The following is a 19,713-nucleotide window of genomic DNA, read 5'->3' as shown; positions in this document are numbered from 1 at the left end:
AAATGACAGATGCATGAGCTGAATATGATAGAATGTTATGTAAAGTCTAAGGAGGAAGCAAAGAAAAGATGGACAGCTTTCAACACTATGCGCAGTGTTTAATATATAGACTTTCTTGAAATGGAAATTTATTGCTATATTTTTTTAATGCTCTCATGTTCCACTGTGTGCATGACATATGCTTTCTTTCTTTTCCTATTATGTATTTAAATTTCTGTTTGTTTCTTTTCTTACTGTGTATTTAAGTTTCAGTAATTGAAAAAAAAATTTTAAAGTCTAAGGTGGAGAGGTTGCTGCTGAGGTGAATGGGTAATGAAAAAGGTGGGGATTCCATTGAAGGCTTCATAGGGAATGGGGCATTTGTTTTGTGGTTCAAGGTTGGAGTTCCAGAGTCCCGAAAGGGAAGGGAGGACATCCAGGCATAGGGGACAGCCAGAGTAAAGCCACAAGGGTAGGGAAGCACTGGGAGTGTTTGGGGACCAGAACAACAATATAAAGAATCCTGCTTTAGGCAAGGATCATATCTGACAAAATGAGGGGTTCAGAGTCTACATATTCAAATGAATGATTGCCTTATGGAGACACAAAGGATATGATGCTCAAGCATCCATACATAGAGAGTGCCATTTCTCATGGTTTTCCTGTTCCCTCCAAAGATGGCTTATTGATCTCCAAGTGGAGGGAGTTCACACAGAGCAATAGTAATAGGTCAAGTCAGAGAAGCTAAAGTGGAATTGGTTACATGTGTGTATGCATATATACATTCATATTTATAAATATATACATATATGTATATATGCACACATACATGTTGTTGTTAACCTATAATTTTTGAAGAGGATAAATGACATCATGGGTGATGTCTTGACTTGCACGTGAATTGGATTTGTCTCACAAAGTCATCAGCCTTGCCTTCTCTTCCAGAGTCATTGAAATCCAGTGAGAAGACAAAAGGTAAGACTGATGATGGCCCTGAATGCAGTGGATGACCTTGGTGTCTTTGATGTTTGACCAAGCTCTAAGCACTCCACAGCACCTGCTTCAGCCACCTTCATGGTCACCGGAACAAATTGTACCCATCTACCCATTCTGCTGGCGAAGTCTTCACATACTTGGGATAGATATCCCTCTAATTCACCAAGAGGTTTGAGGCCCATTGGTTACCCTCAACCTGGCTTGGCCTGTCTGCTGAGACAGTTTCACCAAGGTGTGGCCACTGTACATGCTTGGAGCCACAGGTAAGAGTTGGGTGATGAGTGGACACCAAAATGAGCAGCTCTGAAAGGGATTCAGCATGCCCTCATACTGGAGATGCTTGTCCTCCCTAAATACCTCATACACCCCATGTGTATGTATCTATATGTGTACATACATACACTGGTCAGATTGCATATGGTCAATAAGAATGACAGCTGAGGAATATAGCATGGCAAATCTTGTGATTAAGTAGGGGAAAATGGTTCTTAATTGCAACTAAAGAGATTTGGGTTCGTAGAAGGCCAGGGGTTGAGTCAGACCACAGTGCTAGCTGCAAGAGGCAGCAAGAACTTTCCCTGCAAATTCTGGTCTAAGGTGGGTGAGTAAGTGATCATGTGACAAGAAGAGGCTACCAAGGCATACACACAAACACATACACACATATACAGTATATGCGATGTATGTATTATATTATTATATGTAATATATGTATACTATGTATAATTAATACATGTACTGTATATATAATATACATATGCATGTATATATACAATAGATTTATATAGATACATATACACATATACATTATATATAATATATGCATATGTGTACAATGTAATTAATATGTATGTATGCCATATACATAAGTGTATTCATCATATATACTTGTATATGTATATATACACAATATATTCATGCTATACACACACACATATATATACACATATATACATACAGGTATGTATATGCATATACATGTGTAAATCTTGGAGGCCTACCCATGTCACATGATTGCTTACATGCCATGGACCAGAGTTTCTCATCATCTCCCAGGGGAAGTTCCAGCTGCCTCTGCAGACTACTGCGATCTGACCCAGCTCCTGGCCTCCCACAAACCCAAATCCCTCTACTTGCCAATGAGACCCCTATTTAGTCATTAGGTTTGCCGTGCTATATTCCCCAGCTGCCATTCTTATTGACCATGAGCAATCTTCCCTGTTCCCAAAAATTCATCCATAAAAATGTTGCTGTTTGGAAATAGGAGGCTGCCCAAGCCTGTGCTGGCTCAATAACGTTCCAAATGTATTTACATAAGCACTCTTTCACCACTTATTAAGCCTGGGTGTACTTCGAGGGACATTTAATCCATCCATCTGAGTCATTTACTTTGAGCACATCCAAATACAGGAGTTGATTGTAAGAAATATTTGCTCAGGGAGAAGCTTCTGAGTCACCTCCTACCACAGAATATGTTGTGCTTCACCAGCAACAAATGAACTCGCACAGCAAAAAGGTCAAGTTTCAGCACAAACTCTGAACTTTGAGCCTAACTGTATCAGCTCTAACTGGGCAACAGCTGCTTCCTCTTCTCACTTCTGTGATAAATCTTGCAATTATGCTGTGGCATTTAGGAGACCGCCAGAGGCAAAAGTGTGTATGCTAATTCTGTTGGCTGCTAAATAGGCCTGGAATACACTCCATGGTCAATATCTCTGCCTTTGCCCCAAGGCCAGAATGTGTGCTCTGCCCAAGCTACACATTTCCACATTAACCTTATAGGAAAAGCCAGCATTCAATAAAGAAAAGCTGAGACAGAGATAAATCATAATATTAAGTTTCAGTAAGGCAAGGCTGAATACTGAACAACTGATACCACATGATAACACAATTTAGAATGGCTATTAGTAAAATCCAGGTCAGCAATGAAAAACCATGCAGTGTGTTACTCAGGAGAGAGGCAAATAGTTACTGAAATCAGAAGCACAGCAAAAGCCTGGGTGCCGAATTCCATATGAAGACTGAGGTCTCACAAATGATTTCTCTCCATTAGGAAAAAAAATCAATAATCTTATAATTCTGGTGTGTCCGATGGCATTTAACACTAAAATAATACCAAAGAATATAGAAAAATGCAACTTCATGAGTACTAAGGAAAGGGTCAATTTGTGTCTTTTGTGGGTTTTAAGTAGGAGCAACACTGGAGTCAGTCATCAAGCACTTATTAATTTTTTGCCATGTGTTCAACATGTCCAAAACTGAACACATTATTTTCCTCCAATCCCTGTCCTCTTTCTAATTTTCCCATTACCATCAAAGGCATTATTATCCTCCCAGTCACCGAGGTTTGCAACCTACCGGTCATCTTTGACTCCTCATTATTGTTCACCCTCTGTATCCAAGCTGTTGCCAAGGTCTGTCAATTTTTACTTTGCAACATCTCTCACATATGCCCCCTTTTCTCTTCTTATATTGCCATCACCCTAATGGGTCCAGATTTCTTCAATTTCCTAGGGGCAATGACCATTGAAGAAAATTGGCCTCAGGAAAATCTGTCAGCATAAACTGGAAGCCCTTCTTGTGTTTGGTGGTAGAAAGCACTGAGGAAAAGATAGCACCCTTGCATGAAAATGATGCCAAGGTTTTGAACCTAAGTGACGAGAAGAGTCAGTCTTAATGTTTTTAAATGCATAAAGTGAAGTATGTAGGACTATAAAGGAAACCAATTATATTGAAAAAAAATCTTAAATTCATGGAGTCCAGGTTAAGAAATCCTGGACTAAGAGATGTCCCTGTTCAACTGACCTTGACCAATCACCTTCACTCTCCTTGGCTCTTCTCCTGGGTACTGTGAAGTAAAATATGAGACTAGTAGTTGATACCGCTAATACTAGTATCTGTAGACATTTGGATCAGATGTTAGTTTTCTTAAAATAATCTGAATTAATTTGAAACTCTTTACGTGTGAGATGAGGTTATATTTGGGTCTAGATTTATTGTGGCCACTTCAGGGAGGTGGACTTCTTAAAAGGCTTCTTTGGTTTTCATTTCCACTTATTGAATGTGTCTTGGTATAGGCTCATTCATACATCTTAATTACATGATCATCTGGAGAGAAGTAGTCTCCTTTTGAGAAGGAGGGATTGCTACTAGAAAACACACACACACACACACACACACACACACACATACACACACACACACACACACATGTATATGTTCACGCCTCTCTGATTAGGGATGAGAAAATAGAAGTGGTCACATCTTCTATCAAATTGTTTTCACATTTCCTTCCATATTGATTTTTCAAAAGATGATTATTGTGGCTGTTCAGCTAGCTGCTCTCATTAGGGATCCATTGATTGTTAGGCTCGTTATGGTTCCAAATGTCAAGCGAAACACATCGCTTTCAATTCCTAGTGTGGGGTGCTCAGATAAGAAAAAGAAAGATTAAAGCCAATATTTTATCACCTAAGTGTCACTTAAATTGCTTTACTTTTTCCTCTGGTTCCTAAATTCCTTCCCCAAAGCAGCTGCATTAATTAGTCATTTCTGCTGTGTGCTCTTTGGAAGCAATGCCCTCCATACAGGGAAGGTCACATTATTAAAATCATCAGCCTGTGCCTGTCCTTAATAAGGTCAAAGAAGGAACCTTTGGAAAGCTGATCTATCACCAAGGCAAGAGGAGCATGTGGTACTGGGAAAACCAATTGCTTTTTCTGACTGCAAGACAGAGTTGGGGTTGCCAACCTCCTTTGCTTATCTGCATGGCAGAATGTAGAGATGTTGGCATTAATTTGGAGAGAGGTCTTATCAGGCTGCCTAATCTCCTCTGTGGTTGGATCCTTTCACTTAAGTCCCCTTGGGGGTATATGTAGCAGCCAGGAGAGAGTGGGAGTTTGCTAAGTGAATAATAACTACTTCAGAAAGTTTCCTCTTGGAACACACTGACCTGGTACAATCCCAGACTAAATTTCTTGAATAGTCAAATAACTGAAGGAAACTGACTTTGTGTATATTGAGCCAGAGCCAGGAATAATAGCTGGGTTGGAAGACAACATCTTCCCCAATACCATTGTCCCTCCATCCTTTTAGTCCTGATAAATCACTTGTATCCCATATCTCATACCATGATATTTGTAAATTAATTCAGATAACTCCAAGGTATTCTATGTAACATTCCTAATATGTATTTGCTGAAACTGGATCTGAAGCCCTCGCTTTTAGCCACATTAAGTCCTGAACTCTTTCTCTGTCTTCTTTAATGGCTTCTCTTTCTCCTCCAAATTCAAAAATGTTGGTGCTTCCCAGTTCTATTCTGTTCCCTTGCTATGCCCTTTTCCTTGGCATCCCAATTTTAGTCCTCCTCTAGGGGGATAAAATTGAATCTCTTCCTACAACTTCAACTACTTTTCACCTCTTAGTCCCATATTTCTGCCAGACATATCCATCTAAGTGTCTCCCAGAACCTCAAACTCAACAGATCCAAATCCCAAGTCATATGTTATCCCACAAATCTACTACTTTTCTTGACTTTCCAACTTCTGTCATTGGCATAACCAGCAGCATATTTGTGCAAAACTCTTCACATTTTCTTATTTAAAGTGCTCAGTCATGAGAGCATGATTTTTTCCCCAACCATTCCTGAACTTTGATGATATCAACAGAGGTGCAGGGAGAGTGTCTTTCCCTAATGAACTTTTGTTGAGCTTCCTCCTGGGTGGTAGCGTGATAAGAAGCTAGAATAGGAATCAGAAGAAAGGTTCTAATCTTAGCTCTGCCACTAATTTGCCATAAGACCTTTGGACAAATTGCTTTATCTCTCTGGGCCTCAGTTTCCACATCCATAAAATGAGATCCTTATAAGTAATTTTCAAGGTTCCTTGCACTTCGCATTTTCAATGATTCCCTGATATGCTATACAGCTAGGTCCCAATTAGTGTACATAATAAATCCTATGAAATGTTTGCTTTATTCAAATTTGTACTACTCTAAGTTGTAATTATGTAAAATATGATAGTTGGTCCCATCCCAATAGAAAGATGTCATGAAAATTTGAATAAGAATGCATGATTATTGTTGAGGCTTATTCAGCTTAGCTGTGTTTTTTAACTTTTTATTTAGCACTGATTTGTAGAACAATCTGGCATCATTTAAGCTATAAATAAGGACCTTAAGATGCCCAATGACAATGGCGCCTTGAAAATTTATTTTGGACCAAGGTATTGTGGTCATAACATGTGAACATCATTTGAAGGAACTAGAAATGTTTAGCCAAGAACACAAAAACCTTAGAGGGAACATGATAACTGTTGTCAAGTATTTGAAAAGCCATCATCTAAAAACTTTTTTTCATACATACTATAACATTTTAACTTTGCTTTCATATGTCTATTTCCTAGCTATCTTTTAGATATTTATCTACTAGAGGTAGCAAATGGATATTTATCTATTACAGGTATCAAACACATAACCAACAACATGTAACACACAATACTGATGAGTGTGGCCCAAACCAGACTAAAATGTAATTGGGAAATATTTAACAAAATTAATAAAAGTAAATTAAAACATAGATAACCTTGAATCTTAAAACTAAGTCAATATGGAGCCTGCAGGGATCCTTAAGAATTAGTGTCCCCATTTCTATTTTAGTTTGACTTGACCAATCTACATGAATGTTATTTATCTTACATCATTCCCCTACTCAATAAACTCCAGTGGCTCCCCATTGCCTCCAAAATGAATCATGTGCTCCTTTGTTTGACTTTTAAAATTCTTCATTGTACCTCACCCTGCTCCTTGAATTCCATGGTCCATGCAAGTTGGCCTTCTTGTTGATCTTCACACCAAATACTGCACCTGGCACCACCCTCTTGCCCATGAACTGGCCAGGCCATTCCATATACCTGAAATGTACTCTCTTCTCAGTTCTGCTTCAGATAATCCTTTACTTATTTCAAGACTTAGCTCAAGCACCACCTTATATGTAAAGCCTTCCTTGATCTTCCCAACTACTAAAGTTCTCCCTCCCTAAACTACTTTGTTTACTGTATTGTATTTTTATTGTATATAAACTACTTTGTATTTATTCTGAATATGCTTATACACACACACAGATACACACACACACACACACACACACATATATATATATATATATATACACACATATATATATATATATATATATACATACACACACACACATATACAAGTTGTCTCCTCTAGAATGAGAGCAGGGTCTATTTAGACCATAAATGTAAGTCTTAGCCTGTACATGAAAGAGATCATTTCATCTTCCATCGTTGCATGACCAACGCCTAGCACAATGCTTGGCATATTGTACTGCAGGTGCCTAAGACATGCTTCTTGACTGGATGGTTGATTTTAGGTCTGTGGTCATCAGCATCTAAATGAAAATCAATCAGTGGATCGTGAAGTCTAGTGATTTCATGGTGTGACATTTGTTTCCCACCTTCCAATCCTTCCTGGGGCTCATAGTTTCAGGATCTGCCACCACCACCACCACTCCCTTCCCACTATGATCCCAACCCTTTGTGGACTCTGACTACAGCAGAGACCAACCGTGACTTCAAAAGACTTTTGGTAAAATATGCCTCTGACGTCTTGGTAGAGGTGATAAACTGGAGGTACAGAATGAGTTGCTCATTCTCAGATATGGCCAATATGTTGACTTATTTTACTTGATTATACATATTTGAGGGCTTTTACTGGAATGGGATTATGGGTTAGTGGGTAGTGATAAACATGATTAAAAAGAGAATCAATAAATCATTTTAATGCACAGAAGAAAACAAAAAGAAGTACAGAAAGGGGAACAAACAAATCGAACAGTCCTATTAGTACTTTGTTAAATATATCAAGATATAGATAGAGAAATAGAGATAGAAATAGATATACAGAGAGATAGAAACATGATATAGATATATGAATATATATGTATGGGAAGAGAGAGGGAAGAGAAGAGAAGAAGAGAGGAGGAGAGAGGAAGGGAAGGAGGAGAAGGAGATTTAAATAGGGGCTAGAATTGTGATTTTACTGTTATAGGGAGTGCAAGGGCTCCAAGTAAGGAGACTCCCTCTACTAGTTCAGGCTGACACCTTGCTTATTACTTAGAGTCTTAGCCATGATCCAGACAACTGAGAGGTTAAGTGATTTGCCCAGGGTAGGTACATACAAGGCATGTATCAGAGGTAGGACTTGAACCTTCCTGGTTCCAAGGTCAGGTTCTCCATCTTCTATGAAATGCTGCATATGTAAATATATAACACATATACAAATATGTGTGTATATATAAAATCTATCACAATTAGTGACTTCCTTCGTAAGAGTTCTGCTCTTTATTTCTCTCATGAGGGAGTGGGAAGTACTGATACATATGTGTACATATTAGAATACTAATAGCCAGCATTTATATATCACTTTAAGATTTACAAAGCACATGTTAGCTCACTTGATCCTCACAACAACCTAATGAAGTAGATGCTATTATTATCCCTATTTTCAGATGAGGAAACTGAGTGAGAGAGGTTAAACAACTTACCTAGGATCATACAATTAGTGTCTAAATCAGGATCTGAAATTCATCGTGCAAAAGAAATTTTAGAAAAGAACTAAAAAGTAGTTCCTGTCCATAAGATGATGAGGGATCCCTAAAATTGATGTATGGACTATATAATTATTTTTGTACATAGTCCAGTACAGTATAACCCACAATAGTGGTGAAAAAAAATACTTGATATCCTTGTTGTTAATGGCGATATTAATGATATTATCCTGAGGAATATGAGATTTGTCTCATAAGCAATTACCCACAGGCTCTATGCCTTAATGTTCCCTAGCTCAGAAGTTGTATCTTCCTCACTTAATTTGTCCTCCCCTTGTGAATAGATGCTACGCTCTTATTTATCAATGGCCCCTTCACAGCTGGGTAGCTCTAATGGGTGACTTGGAGACTGCTGTGGCCTCACACCCCAGAGATAGGAAAAGTGATTTCTGTGCATGATATAATTTGATGCAATAAAAAAATTTGGCTCAGATATAATGTCTTCCCTCCTTAGACTTTCAAATGTTATGCAAAGAGCCACACTGTGAATTTCTGGGTCCAACTGTTATTATCTTATAATATTACAAATGGAGAAACACTCAGAGATTTAAGCAGTGTCCTTTCCTAGGCCCCAGGACTTCTCACACTCAGAGGCTTGACTGCTTGCTTTTTGCTATTTCAGCTTGGAACAAACCACACTAAAACTTCATTAATTTGGATATTTGTAACTTGGTATTTGGAGCAAATGTTCTAGATGGTTCTTTGTGCAATTAAAAGGGGGGGTGGTTAATAAACAAATGAATATTGTAAGTCTTCTCTTCTCCCAGTTAAACATGTCCCATTTTCCTTCAAGTGATTCTCATATAGTTTCAGGCACCCTCACTTACTGGTTGTTTTCCTTCCAATTTACTTTAATTTGTCAGTGTCCTAAATTTGGTCCTATCAGATATAGACACATGTGACCTGATTCCCTCACTATACACACTATACTTCTACCAAAACAGCCTAATATTACATAAGCTTTTCTTTTCCTTTTCTTTTTTTTTGGTCATCATATTGAGTTTGAGTGTATAGTATGCTAAAAAAAAAACCCTTACTTGTTTGCTTCTTTGTTGCCTGCACGATCTAGCCATCCCTCCTTGATCCTGCCACTTATGAAGTTTATTTTTGGACCCAAGTTCAATACTTTACATCTATCTCTATTAATACATATATGTTGTTAGGTTTGACTCGTCATTCTAGCTTGTCAGGATATTTTTTCAATGATGTCCCAGTAGCAAAGAGAGGAAATATTTTATGTATGTACAAAGATTTCTCCATCATTGTTGTGGAAGTTGCATGAACACTTGTTAAGGCTGTTGTGAATGGGACTCGTGATCACTTGCAGATTGGGTGAGATGGCATCTATGATCCTTTCCCATTGTGAATTGTTCTTTTTAAGCATTTTATTACTATTTATCTGCATGCCTAACCACCAAGTGAAGATTGTGAACATGAAAAGGGCAAAAGGGGAGATAACTATTCCCAAAGAAGGATGCCACCACACAGTAAGAGTAGCCTTTGGAGGGGGACAGATGTCAATGAAGAACAGCATTCCCTTCCCTCCCCCCCCACCCCCGATAATTCTGCTGTTTCCACATCTACAGTACAGCTAGTGGCTTGGATACGCAACAAGCTGCACCTTCTGGTCCCAGCTCCAAGCCTCTTAGGGCTCAAACTTATAGAGTTTTATATAAAGAATTAATATGGCACTAAAAAGAGACAGCCCACACTTGTGGGACATGGCAGTAGGGTAGTCTAGACCACTGAAATCAGGGTATTTTCTGAGTTTCTTCATATGGAATAAGGAGCTTGGACCCAAGAAGCCCAACTCTGTGCCATACAAGCCAAGAAGAGGAATGATGTCCATTCTTTGGGTCAGTTGAGGCTTAACATACATATGACCTGAGGGTTTGGGCCATGCCATTCAAAGCAGTTTTCACTGGTTCCCACTGGCTTCAAGCCCTGGCAGCTTGTTGCTATGTTGCTATAGGAATAGTGATATGATAGCCATACGTGTTTGGTTGAAGTCCCTTACCCAGAGTAATAGTCAACACATGCTTTGATGTCCTCATTCCTCTCTACCCCATGAGGTTTTCAGGCCTTAGCTTGGTATTCCAGAAAATGGAGCCAGTCACTCAAGTTCTTTCAGATTAAATATAGGTCCCTGCCCTCCTAGCACAGACTGAGTGTAAATACTAAATAGTAACTGTTTCTCTTTTGGGCAGGAACCCTGAGGGTTTCCCCCTCCCAGTTTGATTTTTTTTGAGTTTTTGATTACAGGGGCATCCCTGGGTTAACTTACCTCACTCCAAGTGTGAACCTAAAAAGATCTTAGCCTAAAAGGTCCAGGGTCTCCCATTGCATCCTGGGCCATCTCCAGTCATCCTGATGAATATCTTGTCACAGGACCCAGATGGCCCTGGAGGAGAAAGTGAGGCTAGTGACCTTGCACAGCCCTGCCTCATTCAAATCAAAGTCAACTTCAAGTCAGGTCATCATTTCCCTGATGTCATGGTCCTCTTCAAGAACAAAGGACAACCACAACCAGCCTATACCACTGACCCAAGTGACTAAGACTCCATGAGAAAAATAAGCCATGGAAAAATATTTTCCCATTTTGTGGGACACCAAAATCTCCAGCTAATTCTAAGCAGCATAAACTTTGGACCTTCCGGCCTTCCCCATGGATCCCACTGAGCTCTATGGCCATCAGCATGTGTTGGCAACCAAAAATGGGCTCCTTAGCACTTAGTCAACAAGTGCCCTTGACTAGTTTGGCTTTTTCCCCTGAACTGAATGCTGTTTGTATGTTGGACTGGAGTAAGCTTGTCGGCCCCTTCACCTTGCTTCCCTTGCTTAAGCTGATGGAAAGAACCTGTGCTTTCCCTGTCAACCCCTTCACCTTGCTTAAGCTGATCGAAAGAACCTGTGCTTTCCTGATCAACCCCTTCACCTTGCTTAAGCAGATTGAAAGAACCTGTGCTTTCCCCGGCATACCTTACACCCCCGCAGAAGCCGGATGGTTAAAAACAGCTTCCGTTGGAGCCAGAGGCTGCTATAGCTACAGCCACAGCTGAAGCTGAAGCAGGAGCTGCCAGTAGCAGAGCTGACCTGTGGGAGGAAGCTGAACAAGGACTTGAGGCCAGTGGGTAATCTTTTTACCATAGAGGGGGAAGCATGATTTTGTTTTATACCATCATGCTTCTCTGTAGCCTCCTGGTTACTCTTTCAAGGCGTACTTATTGGGCCTGAAAGCTTTTGATCAATATGTCAAAATGGGGATGCTGGTTCATGGGTTGGTTACTGTGGAGCCTAAATATATGCTTTGATTCTTCTGCCTCCTACTTTGAGAGTTTCTTATATCCAGCGGTTCTGAACCTTTCAGACATATATATGATCCTCTTTGAGATTATAAACTCTGCCCTCCTAATACACAGCACTGCCAGGTCAGAAGATTCTGGCCGTTTCACTGAAAGAATAGACTATAGAAAACACCAAATTTCCATGTTCTAAGAGCTGCTGTTGCTGCTGTTTGTCCTTTGTTCTTGAAGAGGACCATTATAAGAGACTGAGATTTCCAAGAAAGCCCCTCCTACCTGAGTTTGTGACTGTCTTGCCTACCCTCCTTTTCTAGGTAGTTTCTCAGCTACCCCAACTCTTATTTGGAGAAGGGCATTTTACCCATCAGTGTCCTTCAGTGAGCTTTTGGACCTCCTTTTCCATTTGGCCAATTCTGCTTTTTAAGGCATTCTTCTACTCATTGGGTTTTTGGAGCTCTTTTGCCATTTGAGTTAGTCTATTTTTAAGGTGTTATTTTCTTCAGTATTTTTTGGGTCTCCTTTATCAAACTATTGACTCGTTTTTCATGATTTCCTTGCATCACTCTCATTTCTCTTCCCAAGTTTTCTTCTACTTCTCTTACTTGATTTTCAAAATCCTTTTTGAACTCTTCCATGGCCTGGGACCAATTCATATTTTTCTTGGAGGCTTTAGATGTAGGAGCTTTGACTTTGTTGTCTTCTGGTTGTATGTTTTGATAATTTTTGTCATCAAAGTAAGATTCTATAGTCTTTTTTACACTGTTTGCTCATTTTTCCAGCCAATTACTTGACTTTTGATCTCTTTGTCAAGGTAGAACTCTGCTTCCAGAGTAGAGAGTGCACTGTCCCAGGCTTCAGGGATTTTGCACAGCTGTTTTCAAGGATACTTCTAGGCACCTGTAAATTTTGAGTTCTTCTAAGGTGGTATGATCAAAGGAGAGGCATTTACTCCTCTCCTGGCCTGTGCTCTGGTCTGTGAGTGACCACAAGCACTCTTTTCTGCCTTGGAACTGTGAGGAGGATTCCCTTTCCACAGCCGCCACAAGCTCTGCCACACCAGCACTCCTCCTCACTCCAGGACCACCCCCTGGACTGCTATCCAGATCCAAGCAGGGCAAAGCAAGAGAATCCTGCCTCAGTGCCAGCAAAGAGATCCTTGCAATCCCCCTCTGATCAGCCATTATATCCTCCTACCATCTGTGGGCCTAGAACTCCAGAAGCAGCTACTGCTACTGCTGCTGCAGCTGCTACCACCACTGCCCCAGGTTTGGGGCCAGACCACGATCCTCTCTCACCCAGGTCCGACAGAGTTTTCCCACTGACTGTCTATATTATCTTTGGCATTTGTGGGTTGGGAAGTATGGAAACTACCACAGCTGCCAGTTATTCAGTCCCTTAAGGCCTGCTCTGGCCCTGTCCTTCCAGCACAGCCTACACTGGACTGTGGCCACTCCCAGCCCAGTGTGATAGACCTTTCTTGTCCACTTTCCATGTTATCTTTGGCTGGAGACTTGTTTCACTGTCATTTTGTGGGTTCTGTAGCTCTACAATTTGTTTAGAGTCATTTTTTACAGGTATTTGGAGGGGTTTAGAGGAAAGCTCAAGCAAGTGCCTGCTTTTACTCTGCCATCTTGGCTCTGTGCAATCAGTGTCCTTTTAAAAAATACCTTTAAAAAATATGAACCCTACTTCTTTCCACCACCAAATGGTCCTGAGCTGCTGGAATTTGTTGACATAGTCCAGCGATCAGTAAACTACTTTCACCTGAGGTCTGCTTTAAAAAAAGCATGGTGGTGTGGGGGGGTGGCAACAACATTCTAAGCTCCCAGGCTGTACATAAACATGTGGTGCTGTGTGTGGTGTTAGGCCAGAATTTGCCAACCTCTGGTAGTCAGCGAATGACCACCTGAACTGCCATACTCTTGGTAAAACAATTGCCAGAACTCACTTCTGGTGGTGCTAGACCACCCAAAACTCTAGGAATTCTGCCGTAAACAGATGAGATTTCCCCAGCAGGGGCCTTCTTTGTGCCCCGCCCCCCCCAAGTGAATTTCTAAGACAAAACAAATCACCTTTAGCTTGACCTGCTTAAAACAGTTCTATTGTTTTGAATAAAATTACATTGGTCCACACATGTCAGTCATAGTCTAAACCCACCATCCATGGAACATGGGGGGAGTGGGGAGGAGAATAGAACAGTAGATGACAGTATTGCCATCATGACTGGAGGTCATAGAATCATAGAATTTAGAGCAGGAAAGGACTTCAGAGGCTACATCTATCCTTTCCATTTTGCCCAGGGTCACATAGCGTTCAACAGTCCAGCTAGCAGCTGCTGTGGGGGGTATAAAATCAACAATAACCAGCTCACAGAATACTGCAAAAAGCCTAGGTTCTTTTGATCTGCTTTACTAAGGAAAGCAATGTTAAGGGGTTAACAAGCTTACTTTAATTCAGCATACAAATACCATTCACTTAGTTCAGGGGAAAAAGCCAGCACCCTGAACTTCAGAGCAAACACAAATTACAAACATCGACAGATAGGCCAAATACAATTCATAGTTACATCTAAGTCCAGCCAGGGAGCTCATAATAAGGGCTGGCCCAGAGTCACGCATGTGCCACCATGGCTGTGGGTCAGTACTCCTGAAAAAGAGAAAGCCAACCCCTGGTTTTATACCTTTTTCAGAGTCAAGGGTGAGTCACACATGCAACTCACCCATGTGACCTAAAATCATCACAAAGATGTGATTTAAACCCACGTGGTCTAAAAGCCTCTGATGTCCCAAACATGTCACTCAAACCCACGTGAACTAAACTTTCTGTTGAGGCAAGGAGGTCATCAAGGATTCCTAATTTGATCAAGGAAATAAAGGCCAAACTCTTCAAGGGCACTTGGTTGAACTAAGTGCTAAGAGCCCATTTTGATTGCCAACACACATAGCTATCAAATGACTTGAGGCAGAATTCAAACCCAATTTTTTCTGACTCCGTGTTCTATAATTGGACAATGGCCATGATTCTCAAGGGCTTCTCTTGCTCTGCCACCATCCTGTCATCAATCCCTGTCATTCCTGTAGCTTCTCCCTCAGCTTCTGCCCAACTGGAATGAAATTCTGAGAAGGTTATTGGAGAAGTCAAATTAATTATGCCAAGCATCATTGCCACACTCCTAGATCCTATTAGGAATGGCCTAGCCTCAAACAAATGAACAGGTACAACATGTTAGTGGACTATCTCCAGTGTTAACTGTATCTAAACTCTCTGGAATAGAGTGTCTACTTGAACATAGTCACACCAATAAAATACCCTGATGAGAAACATATATCACCCACTCTCCTAGTGAACTTCCATCTTCTGGCCAAATCAGAATATATTAGTATTTCCAGAGCAGTGCAGATGCCCAAGGACTGAGACCATCTTAACTGCGCTACCTTACTGCAATCATATTGTTCCCTGTGTTTGTCTCCCTCTTTTGACACACTGTAATTCAATGCATCAGCATCAAGCAACATAGTACAATGGAAGGGGTTCTGATTTTGGAGCTGGAGATTCCAAGTTCAAATCCTGCCTCTGTCACTACTTGTGTGTCACTTAATCTCCCTGAGCCTTGGTTTTCCCTTTTGTAAATGCAAGAGTCTTTAAGGTTCCTTCCTGTGAATCCAATATGATCCTGTGAAGTTAATAGCTATTAGATATCTCTCTACCTAAGGATATTGGGATATGATTTTTGTAAAAGCATTCTTTGTTTATGATCATGTGAAGCAACTAGCACATACATGAGTGGGGACTACATCACTTCTCCCCTCTAGCTTAAATATTTGGATCAAAACTCTGGAGATGAACCAGTCAGGCCATGCATTGCTCCAGCTTTCTGGTAATTCATACTCAAACTCAACATACTGAGTTTCTTTTATGTGTAAGACACTGTGGTAAGCACCTTGAGAGATTTATACAGGTGTAATATTCAACACCTGCCCTCAAGAATGTGCAGTCTAGTTGTATATATACACACACTTATAAAACATTGACAATACAAGGCTATACATGCTAAGTGGTACAATCACTACTGTAAGATCTCAGAAGATGAGACTACTGTGAGATGGTTTGTTTCAAGAGTTTAGAGAAGTGGGAATTGAGCTGGAACTTTAGGGATAGGCAAGATGCTGTAAGTTTCAGGCAACTCTGGACATCATTTCAGGAAGGGGAGAGATGAATGATGGGTGTCAGGTGACTTCAAGAAAAGGCAGATGTTAGAAAAAACACAAAACACATTAGGAGGGCAGTACATAAGTCAGTTTGCCTGGAAGGGAGAGTTTAGGCAAGAAAACAGGAGATAAGGCTGGAAAGTTTGGTGAGGACCAGATTCTTAATGGTCTTGAGCCAAGCTAAAGAGTAAGGATTTTCTTATAGATAGTGGGCATTCATTGGAGGTTTGTAACCAGGCATGCTGTTAATTAAAATATTGTTTGGGGAAAATTAATCTTGCTGGTGCCTGCCCATCTGGAGATATGTTTCAGGTCATTTATGAGATTAGGGCTTTATTTGACATACATGAAAAAGTAACTAGCTAAAGTCACAAATGGATTGGACAGTTCAGGACTCCTTGGTTGACAAGAAGTCTTTTTATTCCAACCTCTCCACAAAACTTTCCTTAATTGTTTCCTCTACAAACTCCATTTTCATGTATTGCCTTTACAATTCACCTAGAATTTATTGTATATTGCCTCAAATTGTTAATTTTCTTTTTAGATGTACAAGCCTCATTTTCCCAGTTAGATAATAATTATAAATTCCTTAAGGAAGGAACTACATCTTATTCAAATTTACTTCCTCATCATCTCAACCTCCTACCTTCCCTGGCTTCCTTCAAGTCCCTACTAAAATGTCACCTTCTACAAGAAACCTTTTCTAATTCCTCTTAATTCTAGCCCCTTCCCTCTTTTGACTATTTCTAATTTATCCTATAAATTTGTTCAATGTTTGTTCAAACCCAAAAAATTGGGTTTGAATTCTGCCTCAATGAATGTTTGCATGTTGTCTCACCCATTAAACTCCTTGTTTAAACTCCTCACTCCTTGAAAGCAGAGATTCTCTTTTACCTTTCTTTGTATCCTTAGAACTTAGCACAGGGCCTAGCACACAGTAGGTACTTAATAAATGTTTACTGACTGACTTAGTAGTTTATAAAAGATATTCCATTGTTTATTCCTTTTCATAACTGTCTATAGAAATGGCAAATCAAGTTAGTCAACATGGGAAATTGATTAGATCCCCCAAATACACACACACACAAGCATAGATACATATGCATATATACATATCTATGCATATATACATACATCTGTCTATGTAGTTATATAGTTATAGTTTTATCATTAGACTGATGTCTACACCCTTTGTATTCCTTGAAGGCACTTTCCCTAGACCCTCTCCTGATCTCCATTTCAGGAAGGAAATACAGCAGGAAAAGGCAGGCACTGAACGGAAGATTCTGAAATAGCAGCTGATTGACACCCAGATCATGCTTCTCCCACAATAAGGGAGAAAAAATAGTTCTTCAGGTTGAAGTGAAACTGTAGCCCAAGTGTACATCACTTCCTTGCTGGCTGCATAAATAATACAAGCCCTGCTACAGCTTCCAAATGACTCCAGATGTGTTCCCTTCACATTGCCAAAGAGAAAATAACTTTGAGCTAGTGTCATTTCAGTGGAGAGCTAACTTAGTGATTTTCATCTGGATGAAATAAGGGGGAAAATATCAGGACTTGTCTATTACCCAGGCAGGTGAGATAGGAATAGAAACATCCGTTCTGTCAAATTGAATGCCCTCCTGCTTTAGCACTCTTAGACTCTGGTTTAACATCAAGATGTCTCAGGCTTTAAATGAAATGTCAAATATAATTTGGCTCTGGATCCCCGAGATATATGATTGCCCTTGGAGAAAACTTGATAACTCAGCGTTCTCTGTGTCAAATGTGTATCTACCTGATAGGGCACTCTATAAAACCAATGCTGTACTCCCCCCCAAGCTACATAAAAACTCTCAGCCAGCCTGACATGCAGGGCCAGGCGATTTACTCAAGTGGGCAGCACATTTCCTGGAGAAAATTTTTGTGTCCAAATAGCCTCCCTTCCGAGTTCACTTTGAAAATTCAATCTCCCCCAGAAAATGCCAAGCTATCATTAGAATGCTGGCAAGGTTCTCCTATAAAGCAGAACTTGGGATGTGTAGATATCCCATGAGATCCATTTCACTTTGGGCCTGTTCTCTGACATCAGACACCCCTTTCACACATTCATAGATTACCTCCTCTCTTGACATTGGTTCTCAAGTTTTGGAGTTTGAGGGGTTTTGGGGGGGGAAGGTTGGGGGAGGTGAGAATTGGGCCCCAGATCCTCTTCTGTTTTTAAAGAAATGGCAGCCTATTTTTATGAGCTCAAAAATCAATATAGGATAGGAATATACTATTTTTATGTTAATAGAAAGGGGTTTTTGCAAAGACTTTAAAACTTTGTTTAGAGGAGTTGAGTTGGCAGGTCTTATATATAGGTAGAATCGTTATCTGCCTACTTGTTGAAAATTGAGGTACTGTCAAGTTCCCATCCCTAACTACTCTCTCTTTTGACATGTCTGAAATGTTGCCATTACTGCCCTCCATTGGATCAAAATATTATTTCTACAAGAAAACTTGGCTACAATGTATCTAGCCCAACAATTTTTGTAGGCAATGAGTGAATAAATTATGGCATAGGAATGTCAGAGAATATTATTACAAAATTATAACTGACAAATATGAGGAATTCAGAGAAAGATAGGAAGACATATAAATTGATACAGTGAAGGAAACAGTACTTGGAGAATAATGTGCACAATGACTACAATAATTTAAATAAAAGAACACATTTGAAATATGCTATGTGTGATTTATTCATATAGTTGAAACAAACATTATAGCATTTAGGCAGAAATAACCACAGGGACATTATATTGGATTAACCATAGCATGCCTTTTGAAATAAAGGGGACAACAATGTAAGACACAGTGACTGCAGAAGGGTGGAGCAAAGATGGTGGCTGGAAAGCAGGGACTTGCTTAAACTCTCCACCAAATCCCTCCAAACACCTGTAAAAAAAGGATCTGAACAAATTCTAGAGCTGCAGAGCCCACGAAATAGCAGAGGGAAACAGGTCTCCAGACCAGGAGAGCCCGGATGGTCGCTGGGAAGCATCCATCACATGGTGCTGGGAGCGGAGCGCAACCCAGAGTGGGCCACACAAGGACAGACCAGACCCAGAGTCAGCCAGCCAGAACAGGCCTTGGGGCCATGGATCAGTGAGCTGTGGCAGTTACCAGACTTCTCAACCCACAAACTCCAAAGAGCAGGTAAGAGGGAAACTGCGGGATCACATTCAGAGCAGTCTGATCACCAGCCCTGGAGGTGGTGGAGGTGGTGCAATGGTGGCAATGGCAGTAGCAAGAAGCCCCTGAGGCTGCTTCCAGAGCTACAGAGTCAGCTGCTTCCTGAGTTCCTGACTCACACAGTGGGAGAAATCTAGCAGCAGATCAGAGCAGGAGTGCAAAGAGCACTTTGTAGGCACAAAGGCAGATTCTCTTGCTGTGCCCTGCTTGGATCTGTATTGTGGTCCTGGTTGGCGGTTCTTGGGGAAGGAGGAGCGCTGCTGTGACAGAGCCTGGGGTGACAGTGGAGTAGAAGTAGCTCTGAAAACAGTAGTGCTTGGACCCTAAAGCTTGGGACAAAGTACTCTCTACTCTACAAGCAGTCATATTCTGACAAAAAGCT

This window comes from Trichosurus vulpecula, chromosome 1 (genome assembly GCF_011100635.1).
Source record: "Trichosurus vulpecula isolate mTriVul1 chromosome 1, mTriVul1.pri, whole genome shotgun sequence".
Taxonomy (NCBI): Eukaryota; Metazoa; Chordata; class Mammalia; order Diprotodontia; family Phalangeridae; genus Trichosurus; species Trichosurus vulpecula.
This window is presented reverse-complemented; position numbering follows the sequence as displayed.